Here is a 15,675-nt window from a genome sequence, read left to right as displayed (position 1 = left end):
TATATATAAAAAAGCAGCGGTAGGCTACATACATATATATATATATACATATAGAGTCAGTGGTTTTCCTTGTTAACCTGCTCCTTGGAGGGCTGCTACCAAAAACTCAGCTACCCCCGCCGTTACCCTTTGGTCGACGTCGGATAGGCAGAATCCCACACATTCACCTTGCTGGGGTTCCAGGCCACCCAAAAGAGGGGACAGCACGCGTTGACGGAGCGTACTGTACAATGGGCAATGAAAGAGAATATGCTCTACAGTGTCCGGGACATTCATAGAACATCTGCAGAATCTCTTGTTTCTAGGGATGTTTTGATATCTTCCCCAGACAAATGCTGAGGGAAAAACATTCAACCGGGCCAGCATAAAAGCCCTACGTTGGGCTGGGATTATTAATTTAGTGACGTAATTGGCTCTGCTATCTAAGATATTTAAATCATAGAATATGGGGGAGCAAATTTTGTTTACAGCTGCCATAATATTTTGTCTCTCGACATCCTTTAGTCTAGTTAGGATATTATGGAAAATGTATTGCTCATTAGAATTGTACAGGGGCTCCAGCTCGATGCCTAAAGATTCAATCTTTTTTTCAAGGTACTGATACCATCTTGATTTATAGGAGTCTTCGAGCAAATCAGCGAGCAGGCTTGATGGAGAGCAGCGAAAATGGCAGCGTAACCAGTACTTTATTGAGGTGGACCAGGCCCAGTATTCCATTGTGTGTATGCCTATTTCTGCACACATTGTTTCATATTTGATCACAGCTGGGAGTCCAAGAATACGTCTCAGAAAGCTGGAGTGAATCTTTTTTAAATCACTGTTATATGCTTGGACCCATAGTGGGATTCCATAGAGTATCTGGGCTTGCACTTTTGTTTGAAATATCTGATTGGCCGCAGGGATAAATTGATTACCTTTCTGATAATAAAAACGGGCAACTGCTGATGAGGTGCACTTTGCCTGTTTTATGGCGTTTGTGCGATGAGTTGCCCACCCTAAATTGCTCTGGAATAAGATTCCCAGATACCTATAGATTTTTACTTGTTGGATTTCTTGCCCTCTTATTTTCCATTTCTCTAATTTCCAACCATTCGAAAAGACCAAAATTTTTGTCTTCTCATAATTTATAGAGAGTTTATTACATTCGCAGTAAAGGATCAGAGAAGATATAAGACGTTTCAGACCCAAACTCGTTAATGATAATAGGACTGCATCGTCTGCGTATAATAAGAGAGGAACTGGTTTCTGATTAAGTTTAGGGGCATGTGATTCTATTTTTTGAAGGTGATCTGGCAAGTCTGATAAAAATAAATTAAATAGAAAGGGGGCAAGAATACACCCTTGTGTATTCTTATTATAGCAATGTTAAGCAATCTCTTATCGCCTCCAAAAAACAAAAAAATAAGGAGAGGAGGGACGGAGAAAAAGATGGACATGATTGACTTCCTTTAGTAATGTTCTCCTTTGAAATGTTTGAGATAATTGGTTAACTTCATTGCATTAAATGTGCCTTCTGTAGTTGACAGCCTTTGTAATGTTTTATTTTGAAATCGTTAAGATAATATTTTAGTTCCCTGTTAATTATGCTGCTCTGAATGCATACTTTATATCTAGCTTCATTCAGTAATGTTTTATTCTGGATTGTTCTATTTGATATTTTAATGTGTTATAAACTGCTTTGAGATTTTTTATTAAAAATATATAATACTGTATACAGGTACTGTATTTTTCCGTGTTATACACGGAATTGGGATATATTCTATCCCAATTTTTTAAAGTTTAAAATTGGTGATCATCTTATACACAGAATGTTGCAATTAAATATTATACACAGAATGTTGCAGTTAAATATTTCTTAATTTGGGGCTCAAAAAATAGTGGTCATCTTATACATAGGGGTGTCATATACATGGAAAAATATGGGTGTATATAAAGTGATATAGAAATGAAATGACTAATAATATCAGTCCTAAAACAAATGTGAGGGATCCCACAAAGGGTGTTGTGTCTTCTGTTGGAGTGCAGTGCCCCCTTCTGGTTTACTAAGGAGAATTTGCCTTTCTTAAGTGCACTTTGTACGTTGAAGGGGAAAGGTTTCTGTTTTTGCTTGGTACTAGATGCTCTGCTCTGTTCCAGCTTGTTGAAGAAAGACTTGCAGCTTCTGTCAAGCTCTTCAAAGGACAGGAAATCTCTACTCCTTTGCAGCTGTTCGTCCTCTCCTCCTCTTTCCTAAAACAGTATTTTAATCTCATTTATTTCCTTGCTGTTTCTGAAAGACAGATGTAACATCCTTTTCAGTATTAGTTTTATGTGGCATCAGGCATTTTTGAGATATCGTGAGTGAGGCCTTCAAAGAGATTTGTTACACATAGTTTATCGTTGAGGGAAATTGCAGTCAAACATGAGTGCTACTTAGTGCATGAAGACTAACAACCTGCAGTCCTAGCACTGTACTGCTTCTTGATTTTGTATGTTTAAACCCTTCTGTTAGGAGCTCGCTCCTGCTGGAGAGTGAGCCAAGACCTCCATTTTGAATCCAGGCACCCAGCCAATTCTGTGGTTATTTACGCCGCTGCCGCTGCCCATTCACACACGTGGGTGACGGGGATTCATATTTTCCTCCCACTGTCTTGAGTAGGTACTTTGGAGGTTCTTGGAAAATTTCGGCATAAAGCACAAATGGCCCTGCATCCAAGAGAGAGACCCCAACACTAGTCCTCCTTCATGGCAGCATTAGATTAAATCTTTTAACTTTACCTTCCCCCCTAACAAATCCTTTGCTCAGTGCACCTCCTCTGGTCTACAGAAAACAACTTGTCTGTGAAAAAATGACATTTTCCCTTTCCCCCCAGCAGGTGATGCTGCAGTTTGCTATTTACACGTGTCCGGGTAAGAACACCAGCCCTGCATTTTTCAGGGGCTGAGCCAGCTGGCAGCTTGTGTTGTAGTCAGGAAACCTCCTCCAAACAGAGCACTAGTCAGGGATTCCTAGAATCATAGAATCCTAGAGTTGGAAGAGACCACAAGGGCCATCGAGTCCAACCCCCTGCCAAGCAGGAAACACCATCAGAGCACTCCTGACATATGGTCGTCAAGCCTCTGCTTAAAGACCTCCAAAGTAGGAGACTCCACCACACTCCTTGGCAGCAAATTCCACTGTCGAACAGCTCTTACTGTCAGGAAGTTCTTCCTAATGTTTAGGTGGAATCTTCTTTCTTGTAGTTTGGATCCATTGCTCCGTGTCCGCTTCTCTGGAGCAGCAGAAAACAACCTTTCTCCCTCCTCTATGTGACATCCTTTTATATATTTGAACATGGCTATCATATCACCCCTTAACCTCCTCTTCTCCAGGCTAAACATGCCCAGCTCCCTTAGCTGTTCCTCATAAGGCATCGTTTCCAGGCCTTGGACCATTTTGGTAGAACATGAAACTCCGCAAGGGAATCTTGATCAAAAATTTTTGCCAACCTGGTGCTTTCGAGGTGTTCTGGACAGCCCCTTCCATCAGCCACAACTGCAGCCCAGTTGTGGGACCCATTGTCCAAAATCTGGAGGTTGCAGGAGGCAGGTGTACATGGAGTGAGCTTGGTGAGCATCTTATTGGACCAGGAAACTTTCAGTGCTGGTTCAAAGATCTTGCTCTGAACCCTCAGTGTCCAATACAGTTCCCTGCATTCAAGCAATTGCAACCATAGGCACCGACTCCATGGGGCTTGAGGGGGCCCGAGCCCCCTCAAAAATTTGTTTGGGGGGCTCAGCCCCCCCATAATCTCTGGCACCCCTCCAGCAGAGCGCCATCGCCGCCCCTCCCCCAGCCCAAAATGCACAGGGTCGGGCTGCATGCCTCCTGCCCTCCCTCCCGAGCAAAAGCTCCACCCAATTTCCGCTCCGGAGCTGATTAATAGGCGCAGCACGCTCTCCCCTATTCGCTCACGAGGAGGCGGCGCCACTTTATTTGCATATTCATGAGCTTATTTATTATTCATGAGCTTTCCCGCCCCCGCCCCCCAATATTTTTTATAAGTCCGCGTCCCTGATTGCAACCACTTGTTTATTGTCAACATTCATCAGACAGAGCTGCTGGACGGCCTTGTAGGATTTCATGAGTTGAAATCACCAGTCTAATTTTCTGGGCAGGGCAGCACGTTGGGCTCGTTCCTCTGGAGCTCGCAACTAATTATTAAAGACAGACCGTGGGCACAATCCTGCAACCACCACAACCAGAAGAGGGCCTGCTGCCTAGCTTGACATTCCCATATGCAGCAGGAAAGGAGGGAGAGCAGCTGAAGCCAGTGTGGTGTAGTGGTTAAGAGCGTAGTCTCGTAATCTGGTGAACCGGGTTCGCTTCCCCACTCCTCCACATGCAGCTGCTGGGTGACCTTGGGCCAGTCACACTTCTCTGAAGTCTCTCAGCCCCACTCACCTCACAGAGTGTTTGTTGTGGGGGAGGAAGGGAAAGGAGAATGTGAGCCGCTTTGAGAATCCTTCAGGTAGTGATAAAGCGGGATATCAAATCCAAACTCCTCCTCCTCTTCTTCTTCTTCTTCTTCCTCCCACTCTGGGGTCCACTGCCCGTTTATTAAAACTCCAGTTTAAACCATTTAGTGTAATTAATTCAACAAACCTGATGAACTTGATCCAGTGGGGCCAGCTTTTCAAAGTCTGATAGCCATTTACACCTCCAGCCCCCTGCTGCCATCCTCTGACTCTTAGTACCCTGCCCCCCGAGTGATCCCACTGCCCCCCGAGGGTTGCTACCCCCCTCTTTGGGAACCACTGCTTTGAGCAGACATCATCTTCAAAGAGAAGACTGTCCTGTGAGGATGCGTGGGCACTTCATATGGAGCCTTGAGGCATTGCTGCGTAGCAAAACCAGTGCCAACTGCAGCCAATTCACCCGGAGTTGGCCGCTTCTGCTGCTGGTGGTCTCCGTCCTCACCTGTCCCAGCAGCGACTGCTCCATTGGGGCAAATAGGGCACTGCCCCACCAACCTCTCCCTGCCCTCCACCACACCTCACCTTATCTCCTTGCTGACAACGGATCCAGGGTCCAGCACTGCCTGCTACTGGCTTTCTTCTCAGCCTTGCCGTTGCCTTTTTAGAACTCAGCATGGAGGAGGCAGATGGGGACAAAACCAGCAGAGTTGCCTCCGCCTAATATTGGCTCCAGCCGTCCTTTGCTCTGGCTCCACCTGCAGTTGTCCTCCCTGGCCTCACAGTGAGAACCAGCCTCCGCTGGCCTGGCCTGAAAAGCTTCCCTGGGAGTTGCAGGGCAGTGGTGACGGCGCTCAGCCCAGCACGGAGGAGGAGACTACTGGGGGAAGCAGACGCAGTGCTGCCGGCATTGCAGGGCATTGGACTAGATCAGGCATGTCCAAGAGGTAGATCGTGATCAACATTTTTGCCCTGCACCCCCCCAAAAAAAAACATGGCTTCCCCCCTCCTAGTTCTATGATGTTATGATGCTCTCTTCATTGTCCTCGGGGGACACCACAGGAGGGGGGCTTCTGGGGGGCAGAAGGCCTCTCATCCAGGGGCCCTGGCCATGACGGCTGTGCTCCAGTGGCATAGCGTGGGGGGTGCAGGGGGGGCCGGCCGCACCAGGCGCAACATCTGGGGGTTAGGGGGTGCAAATCCACGGGTTAGGGAGCGCAAATTACTTGCCTTGCCCCGGGTGCTGACAACCCACGCTACACCACTGCTGTGCTCTGCTTCACTTCTCAGTACCAGGTGCTGGAAACTGTCAGAGGGAAAGTACTGTTCTTTAGCAAAGATCACCCTCGTGGGCTTCCCGTGGGGCATCTGGGTGGCCACTGTGCGAACCGGATCCGGGACTACATGGGTGTTGGCCTGGTCCAACAGGTTCTCCTTACGTGTGTTCTCATGTCCCATCTGTCCTGGCCCTGGCTCTGTCTATGGTACCCAGGAATCAGCCATCAATTGTTTGCACACACAGCCAGTGTGGTGTAGTGGTTAAGAGCGGTAGACTCGTAATCTGGGGAACCGGGTTCGCTTCCCTGCTCCTCCACCTGCAGCTACTGGGTGACCTTGGGCCAGTCACACTTCTCTGAAGTCTCTCAGCCCCACTCACCTCACAGAGTGTTTGTTGTGGGGGAGGAAGGGAATGTTAGCCACTTTGAGACTCCTTCGGGTAGTGACAAAGCGGGATATCAATTCTTCTTATTCTTCTTCTTCTTCTTCTTCTCTGTCAGCTCCTGGATGATTTAAAAATTAGTTGCAAAGAATATTAGGAGGAATGGAAAGATCAAAAAGCCAGATTGTTTTGAAATGAACTGTGCCACTAACAGCTTAACATGAGTGAATGGTGGTAAAAAAAAAAGTTATCCTAGGCTGCATCAACAGAAGTCGAGTGTCCACATGAGGGAAGTCATAGCCCACCCTATTCTGCCTTGGTCAGATGCCTCCTGGAGTCCTGTGTCTAGTTCTGGGCATCACAATTTATGAAGGATATTGACAAGCTGGAACGTGTGCAGAGGAGAGCAACCAAGGTGGTCAATGGCCAAGACTTATGAGGAACGGTTGAGGGAGATGGGGATATTTAGTCTGGAAAACAGAATTATTATTATTATTATTATTATTATTATTATTTGTATCCTACCCTCCCTGGCCAAAGTCAGGCTTAGAGCAGCTAGCAAGTAAAAATAGCACAGTGTACATAAAGTCACACAGACAATTAATTAAAATACATTCTAAAATCAATTCAGAATCAAATTAATGGCAACCATTGGGCTAGAGTTCTATGAGGATTACAGAAGGCGAAAGGGGGTCAGACTGTGCTTTGGCCAAAGGCCTGGTGGAACAGCTCTGTCTTGCAGGCCCTGCGGAAAGATATCAAGTCCCGCAGGGCCCTAGTCTCTTGGGACAGAGCGTTCCACCAGATTGGGGCCAGCCTAACCTCCCTGTGGCCCGGGACCTCCAAGATTCACAGCCAGAGCTGTGTATCAAATAATGGTTCTTTCTGGTGGTGGGAGTGGCAGATTTGTTCCCCTGGAAAAAAACAAGCAAAACCTTTTGTACATTACGTGCTCAGCGGTAAAAAAAGGGCATGTTTCTGCTGCCCGGCTACTTTGCAGGGTTCTTTGGGAAAGTGTGCGAAACCGCACAACTTCAAGAGAGGGTTGCATCAGCTAAAATGTGTTGCTGCATTTCTCCCATGACGCAACCCACAGTACAGTCAACAAGAGCAGGAAGGAAGCCAGCTAGAGAGAAGCCGTGGATTTCTTGGCTGTGATGTCACAAGCCATTTCCAAGCAAGCTGACCCTGGTGACTCTCTCTCCAGCTGGGACATCTTTCACGCCCTTGTTATCTCACTACCAAAAGTGCCACCACATTGGTAAAGTGCTTGCAGGATCAGATCCACAGGCAGCATTGTGTTTCCATCAGCCCCCCACCTGATGCCTATAGGAAGCCCACAAGCTGCCTGATCCGCTGCTGGGTCATTCCAATTTGATTCATCATTTGGGCCCAGATCTGATAAGCTAAATCCAAAGGTCTGTTTTGCTCCCATTGACTGTAATGGGGAATCTAAAGACAACAGTAATTATTTTCCTTTTCGTGCAAGTGGGTGAAATGAGCCCCTCCACATCTGATTAAGTCCGCCAGGCAGATCTGCCAAGGGGTTTTCAAGCAGGGAACATTTAAAGGGGTTTTTTTTTAAGTCTCAGATTTTTTAATTTTTGGGATGTGTACTACATTCAAGGTTACTCCTTTTCAAGGGATGAAGCCCACCAGCTTTCAGAAAGATTGGCACAGTGGCAATAGCATAGTACCGTTTCGGGTTGGGAAAACTTTGGAATTACTCAGAACCAGTAGTACAGTATCCTCTTTCAGGGCACTCCATCCCAACCACTACTCTGGTTTTCGATTTTTGGGCTCCTCACCTTTGAGGTGGTTTCCTGCAAAGATGTTTGTACATCGGCAAATGTTTGGGTTCCCTCCAAACTCCCCCTTGTTTGTGGCTGATACTGTTTTGGCACTTGGCAAATTGAGCTTGCCATTAGGGTTTGTAGGACAGCATTGGGGAGAGAGAAAATAACAGTTGCGCCAACCACATCCTCTCAGATATCACCATTGCAAAAGGTACACATCACCTTGAGGCCAAAACCACATTTTCTCGGTGTCAAGATACTGCTTTTTGGATGCTGTGGGAATGAGGGGGCATCCACAAGGAAACAGCTTCAAGATTGTTTGATCATTAAATCTCCTGAGGAGAAACTGATGCAAAGTCTCTGGTTCTCTTAACAGAGAATTCTCCACCCTCTGGCTGACCTGGAGGAGGACGCGGCAGGTACAATGGATTCCAGACGTGTTTCAGTTTGAGGGGTGAGTGAGATATCGCTGCAACAGAACAGAGTAAGGTCACCTGGATTCTGGTGCAACGAATGAGCAATGACTCTCTGATTGTGTCAAGAACCCATAATCTGCAAGAGCAGCGGTTAGCCTGACCCTCTTAGTGCAAAACCACGCTGGTGGCTATGAATCACTTCTCCCCTCCCACCGCCACCCCCAGGGAGTATACAAACCCACATTCCCATTGATAGTTCTACAGACCATTCTTTTCCTTTTCCAAAGAATGGTACTATAGTATAATTTGCCATTTACTCTGGTGACTGCACCAGTTCCCCATGACCTCATCTTGAATGACAGATTCGCTGCTTCGGGGTTCCTGAGAGAGCATATTTTGCCCCTTCAGTATTTGGAATGTTATTTGGCTCCCTGATCTTTTGTCAGCCTGACCTGTGGCCCTTTCCTCATCATTTGCCAGCGATACTAAATGTATCGTTGCCATTTTGTAGAGACTGATGGTGAGGGTGACAACATTCTCTGGTGCTGACTCAGGCGGAAGACAGAGACAGCAAAATGCTCGTGTGCAGTGGCGTAGCGTGGGTTGTCAGCACCCGGGGCAAGGCAAGTAATTTGTGCCCCCTAACCCGTGGATTTGCGCCCCCTAACCTGTGGATTTGCGCCCCCTAACCCCCAGATGTTGCGCCCGGTGCGGCCCCCCCTGCACCCCCCACACTACGCCACTGCTTGTGTGTCTTTCTCCTGGCTCTGCACAACAGAAGTACATTCTAATGTTGTGCTCAAATCTGTCCTCCATTTTCTTGAAAGTTGTCTTCAAAAGAGGCTTCTGCTTTCCTGCCTGATTCTCAGGGCCCTTGAGAATTTATTTAGAATTCTGATCAGTGTGGGCTTTGAATTGACCTTATGGTTGCAAGGGGGCCAACATTTTTCCTGCTTCGTAAGAACATAAGAAGGGCATCTGGCTGGCCACTGTAAGATCGGGAGGCTGGACTGGAAAAGCCATTGCCTGATCCAGCAGTCTTACATTTATGTTCCTTAGGTGATTTTACAGAGCACTTTGGGAATGTGAAGGGACGCGGGTGGCGCTGTGGGTTAAACCACAGAGCCTAGGTCTTGCTGATAAGAAGGTCAGCGGTTTGTATCCCTGCAACGGGCTGAGCTCCCGTTGCTCGGTCCCAGCTCCTGCCAACCCAGCAGTTCGAAAGCATGTCAAAGTAGATAAATAGGTACCACTACGACGGGAAGGTAAACAGCGTTTCCGTACGCTGCTCTGGTTCGCCAGAAGCGGCTTAGTCATGCTGGCCACATGACCCGGAAGCTGTACACCGGCTCCCTCGGCCAATAAAGTGAGATGAGCGCCACAACCCCAGAGTCGGCCACAACTGGACCTAATGCTCAGGGGTCACTTTACCTTACCTTGGGAATGTGAGCAGAAGATCCCACAAACAGTTCCAATGTAGGGCTTGCTAGATCGTAAGTGTTTTCCTTGTCCTTTGTTTTGCTATTTTATAAGCCTGCAGGGTGAGCCTTGTAGATTTTAAACTTTTGTATAAAAAGGTAAAGGTAAAGGACCCGTGACAGTTAAGTCCAGTCGCAAACAACTCTGGGGTTGCAGCGCTCATCTCGCTTTACTGGCCGAGGGAGCTGACATTTGTCCGCAGACAATTGACCTTGGCTGGTTAAGAAGACCATCATCTCTGCCAGCTGCCAGACTAGCATTACACTTGCAAGCCCACTCACCATGACAAGGTCCTTGTGAGCGAAGCCATCAGGAATCTCGTACTCCCAGCAGGGTCACCCAAGGCGGTAAGGTCAAAGGGAAGGAGCTAGACAAAGAATGATCCAAGAAGTCCTCAATGGCAGAACAGGCAGATGATAACAAGCGATATGTTACAACGGCTGTGGAGGCGGATAAAGGCTGCAGCAGATAGAATCTACCGGTTCATTGTGACTACTCATGCCATCGGAACAGAGCCCTACTGCGAAGACTGTGCATTGATCAGCGTGCACTGATCTACACACATAAAACAAATTCACGCACAGGCATCTACACTTGGGCAACCCTTGGACCAGCCCCCATGGCTGGACTTGCAGGTGGGCTGTAATTTTCCTATTGTATTTTGTTCTGGCTTGAGCCCCACCCAGAAAGCTTTGCACCTTTTCATTTGTATGAAAGAATACCCCAAAACAGGGCCCAGCACAATATTATGCTGTTTGCATAATACTGGGTGCCTTCCAGAACCAAAGCACAACCTGAACATCCAGCCCAACAAAACAGACGGCCAAACAAACAACCCTCATCAGAAACATAATATTGCTTGTTGCTTTTCGGTTTTGCTTTTCTTTCAGGAAATTCAGACCTTCCTGTGTGAAGGAGGCTCCCTGACTCCCCTGATTTGACTCAGGAGTGTGCAGGGATGGGCTTTTGCTTAGCTGGAACTGACCCGGCAACGTGTACATTCCTACAGGCTCATGCAAATTTGTTTCCCAGCCACTTGGAAGGCTGGCATTTCTGGTTTGGTTGGGAGCCACACACTAAGCAGCTCTGGGTGGCCTGCCTTCCCTCTGTGTACAAAGTATTTATAGAAACAATGACAGGTGGTTGTAGGCTGCCATCTTTCCTACATAATAACTCTGCATTCTGGAGAGCAAAGGCACAGCTCTCAGGACAGGAGTGTGTGTGTGTGTGTGTGTGTGTGTGTGTGTCCCCCATCAAGCAACTCTTGCAAGAGAGCTCCCATTGCAGAAAAAAATACTGTCATAGATCTAGGGTACCAGAGTTTGTTAGTGATTGGGATAAATTAATAAAGGGCAGTACCTAGATAAAATTTGGGATATGAAAGGAATATACTAGCTGCAAAACTGTGCCAGACAAGAAATTCCTGGGTTACCTTGCGCAAGCCAGTCTGGCTAGGCTAGCTAAGTGCAGAGCCACTGAGAAACAATGAAAGGCGGTTGGCAATGCAAAAAGCTATTCCGCCCCCACCCCACCCCGCTGCAAGGAGTGGACAGGGACAGAATATATGGGAGGTTGCCTAGGTGATGCGGGGTGGGGTGTGGGGTGGCGTGATGTCAAAGAAAAATGTGCCCTTTTTGAAATCTAAAGGTGTTCTGGGAAGAAGAACGAGGACGTAGGCAGAACTCTGTGTGGAGCTGGCAGAGACTGGGAGGCATGCCTGCCTGGTGCTTTGGGTCCAAGCTTGCTGAAGCTATGAGAGGGGCAACAAGAGGTGTGCATGAGGTACAGGGGTGCCATCTGGGTGGGGGTGGGGGCCAAGGGTCCCCCAAAATGTTCAAGGAGGGGGCCGGGCCTCCTCAAAAGTCTGCGACGGCCATGCGCCCACCCCACAGGGCATGCTCACATCACATGCACAAGCCAACAGCACTGCCACTGAAGGTTTGAACCGGCAAGAAAGAGGACATGCAGAGAAATGGCTGGAGGTGGCATCCCCCCCCCACCCTCAGTCAAGGACTCCTTGGGCAATGCTGTCCTTGGCAAGGGGTGGCGTTGCCCTGCCTGCAGCCATGTCCCCTTCTTTTACCATCTAATGGAGGCAAAGGCATCTCTGTTGGTCTGTATTCAGGAAGAGTAGAGATGAATGCTGTGGTTTTCCCAGTAGTGATGTATGGAAGTGAGAGCTGGACCATAAAGAAGGCTGATCGCCGAAGAATGGATGCTTTTGAATTATGGTGCTGGAGGAGACTCTTGAGAGTCCCATGGACTGCAAGAAGATCCAACCTATCCATTCTGAAGGAAATCAGCCCTGAGTGCTCACTGGAAGGACAGATCCTGAAGCTGAGGCTCCAAGACTTTGGCCACCTCATGAGAAGAGAAGACTCCCTGGAAAAGACCCTGATGTTGGGAAAGATGGAGGGCACAAGGAGAAGGGGGCGACAGAGGACAAGATGCTTGGACAGTGTTCTCAAAGCTACCAGCATGAGTTTGACCAAACTGCGGGAGGCAGTGGAAGACAGGAGTGCTCTGGTCCAGGGGGTCACGAAGAGGGGGTCACACGACTAAAAGACTAAAGAACAACAAGAGATGAATGCAGGAAAAGCACCGGAAGGCTGGGAGAGCTGCCTCCCCCAATAAGGACTTTGGAGGCAGCATTGTGGTTTCATCCTGCCCCCCCCCCAATTTTGGAGTGACAGCCTTTCTTCACTTTTTCTGAAACACAAAATGAAATCCAAAGATAGAGAGGAGGTGTGGCATACTTTTAACAGCCAGCCTCAAATTCAAATGTTCTTGCTGTTTGCATAATATTGGGTGCCTTCCAGAACCAAAGCACAGCCTGAACATCCAGCCCAAGAAAACAGACGGCCAAACAAACAAACAACCCTCATCAGAAACATAATATTGCTTGTTGCTTTTCGGTTTTGCTTTCCTTTCAGCAAATTCAAAATTTCTGCCTCTTTCCCTAAATCTGATACACGTGAAAGCAAGCCACTTTTCTAAAAAACCCTCCCCAGCGTTCCAATCTGTGCATGGGGCAAAAGAGCTTTCAGGACAGATAAAAGAAAGTCTTTCTTCATGCAGAGCATAGTTAAAACTATGGCACTCCCTCCCACAGGAGGCAGTGATGGTCCCCACCTGGATAACTCTAAAAGAGGATTAGATAAATTCATGGAGGAGAGGGCTGCTCATGGCAGACGGAGGCAGCTGCCCCAGGAGGCAGAATCCCATGGTCATCCTTCTGCAGATGCTCCATCCCACAAATCACACTGAACCCATCTCAGTTCCGACAGCCCAGAGACCACAAAACTGTTGACTCGCCCATCTGGAATTCCCTTGAAACGTGACATTTCTGCCCCTTGACTCTATTGATTAGTCATTTCTTTGAACTCGGCTGATACATTTCAGAGGAACAGGAGACCAGGAGACTCACATCCTTTATTTCCCAGCTCTCATGTGGCCACGGTGCTGTGCAGGGAGCTCAGACAGCAGGACTTGCACTAGGGACAGCTCTGCTCTGCTGTGCGCCCGTGGGCCAAATTCATTTCGGGGGGCCCCAGTATTTATATACAGTATCTGTTGTTGTTGTTGTTGTTGTTGTTGTTGTTGTTTAGTCATGTCCGACTCTTCATGACCCCCTGGACCAGAGCACGCCAGGCACTCCTGTCTTCCACGGCCTCCCACAGTTTGGTCAAACTCATCTTAGTAGCTTCAAGAACACTGTCCAGCCATCTCGTCCTCTGTTGTCCCCTTCTCCTTGTGCCCTCCATCTTTCCCAGCATCAGGGTCTTTTCCAGGAAGTCTTCTCTTCTCATGAGGTGGCCAAAGTATTAGAGCCTCAGCTTCAGGATCTGTCCTTCCAGGGAGCACTCAGGGCTGATTTCCTTCAGAATGGATAGGTTGGATCTTCTTGCAGTCCATGGGACTCTCAAAAGTCTCCTCCAGCACCATAATTCAAAAGCATCCATTCTTCGGCGATCAGCCTTCTTTATGGTCCAGCTCTCACTTCCATACATCACTACTGGGAAAACCATAGCTTTAACTATACGGACCTTTGTCAGCAAGGTGATGTTTCTGCTTTTTAAGATGCTGTCTAGGTTTGTCATTGCTTTTCTCCCAAGAAGCAGGCGTCTTTTAATTTATAGTATCTAGGGATGGACAAATCTGTCAGTTTGCCTTTTTTCCAGTTGTAAGTTCATTCGTTTTCACTTCTGCATCAGTTTGTGATATACATATATTTAAAACCCTCATGAAAATTCAGTAACATCTTAGTGTAAATATCTCCTAATATACCCATTTGTGTATGCAATTTTGCCTGATATACCCAGAGCCAGGTCTGAGGCCAGCTGCTGATTAGTCACTTACGAAACTCTGGTGAAAACAGCCTTCCAAAAAGCCTTTTACACACACACATTCCCACCATAAGTGCAGCTAAGAGCCAGTCTTGTCACCCCCTTATTTATTTCATAATTACAGTTATATCCCCAGGGACATGATTCTCCCCCCTCCCAATTTAGCCTCACAACAGCCCTGTAAGGTATGATAGACCGAGATACAGATGATTATTAACCCAATATCACCCAGTCAGCTTCACGCCTTGAGGAGGCATCTTCCCTGCTTCTGATCTGACACACTAACCCCTGTGTCACACTGCCTCCCATATTTATTTCTTGCTGTCATCTTCAGCCAAGGCAGTTTATTTTATTTATTTATTTCATAAAATGTATACACTGCTTGAATGTAAAAGTGGGAGGACCTCAAAGTGCTTTACAAAATAATAAGAATAATAGAATAATAAAATTACCAGTAAGAAAAATTAACAATAACTTAAGAATTTCAAAACGTTAAAATAACAACAGACTCAAAACAGATTAACACTCGCATCAACTTTCAAAACATTTGGGAAGGGTTGTTTAAACAGGAAAGCTTTTAGCAGGTGCCAGAAAGAGTACAGCTGATGTCAATAGGCAGGGAGTTCCGAAGTGCAGGTGCTGCCAGACTAAAAGATGGGGTTCTTTTTGAAGCAGTCAAGGGGGCACATATGGGGTAAGGCGATCTTGTAGGTAACCTGGTCCCAAGTTGTTAAAATGCAAGCATGAGCGCAGAAAACAATACAAAATATTCTCAAGCTGACTTCAGGAGCCCCCAGATTCTGTCAACCTGCAACCCAGCAGCATCACACAGCAGAGCACATCCTCTGCTGTCCCTTTTATCAGGCAGGGTGAAGCAGTCTCAGTCTCAGTCAGTTTTATTGCACATAGCCAAAGGCTGCCGCAATGTACACAGAATTATTTGACAATTAAAAGATAATATACTGAATTGGTAAAAAAAGACTTAAAACATTTATATTATTAAAACATTACGTACTCTAAACAAAGCTATAAAAGTACCCCAATGTACAAATAAAAACATTAAACAATAAAATTCATAAGCTAAAATCACCACATGGTCACTAATGTTAAAAACAATATCAATACAGTGTGCAATTTATACTCAGAGTTTGGTGACAAAGATAGAGCATAGCCTGAGGTAGATAGATAGGATCAAATAAATTCATTTCCTTTACAGTTAATGGCTACCTTGGCTATATAATTTGTTCTAATTTTCCTAGCAGCAGTTGCAAAAAGTGCTACCCGCCAGGTCACATACTTATCTGTGTCTGCAAGGAGATATAACATCATATCAAGGGGGTTCTGGCCAGGGGACCCTGTCATTATAGGTAGCAAAAATCTTTTTCTTGCATCATTATATAATGGACAGTGCAAGATATAATGCATAAGGTCCTCTACTTCAGAACATCCCCTAATGCAAACACGTTCGTTTTTTGGTATGCCTCTATGTCTCCCATCTCTATAAGCAGAGCTTATTGTGTTTAGTCGTAGCTCTGTAAAAGCTT

General features: G+C 46.7%; 1 protein-coding gene across 1 annotated transcript in view; it reads right to left on the bottom strand.

Moving 5' to 3' along the window:
- Positions 1-15,284, bottom strand: part of LOC309536330 (aldo-keto reductase 1B-like) — a 79,386-nt gene extending 64,102 nt beyond the window's left edge. The window contains exon 1 of the mRNA XM_082230468.1: positions 15,274-15,284. The gene's annotated coding sequence lies outside the window, so the exon portion shown is untranslated. The remainder of the gene's footprint in view (positions 1-15,273) is intronic.
- Between the last annotated feature and the right edge of the window lie 391 nt (positions 15,285-15,675).

Source organism: Podarcis vaucheri, assembly GCF_965113315.1.
Source record: "Podarcis vaucheri genome assembly, chromosome: 7".
Lineage (NCBI taxonomy): Eukaryota > Metazoa > Chordata > Lepidosauria > Squamata > Lacertidae > Podarcis > Podarcis vaucheri.
This window is presented reverse-complemented; position numbering and strand designations above follow the sequence as displayed.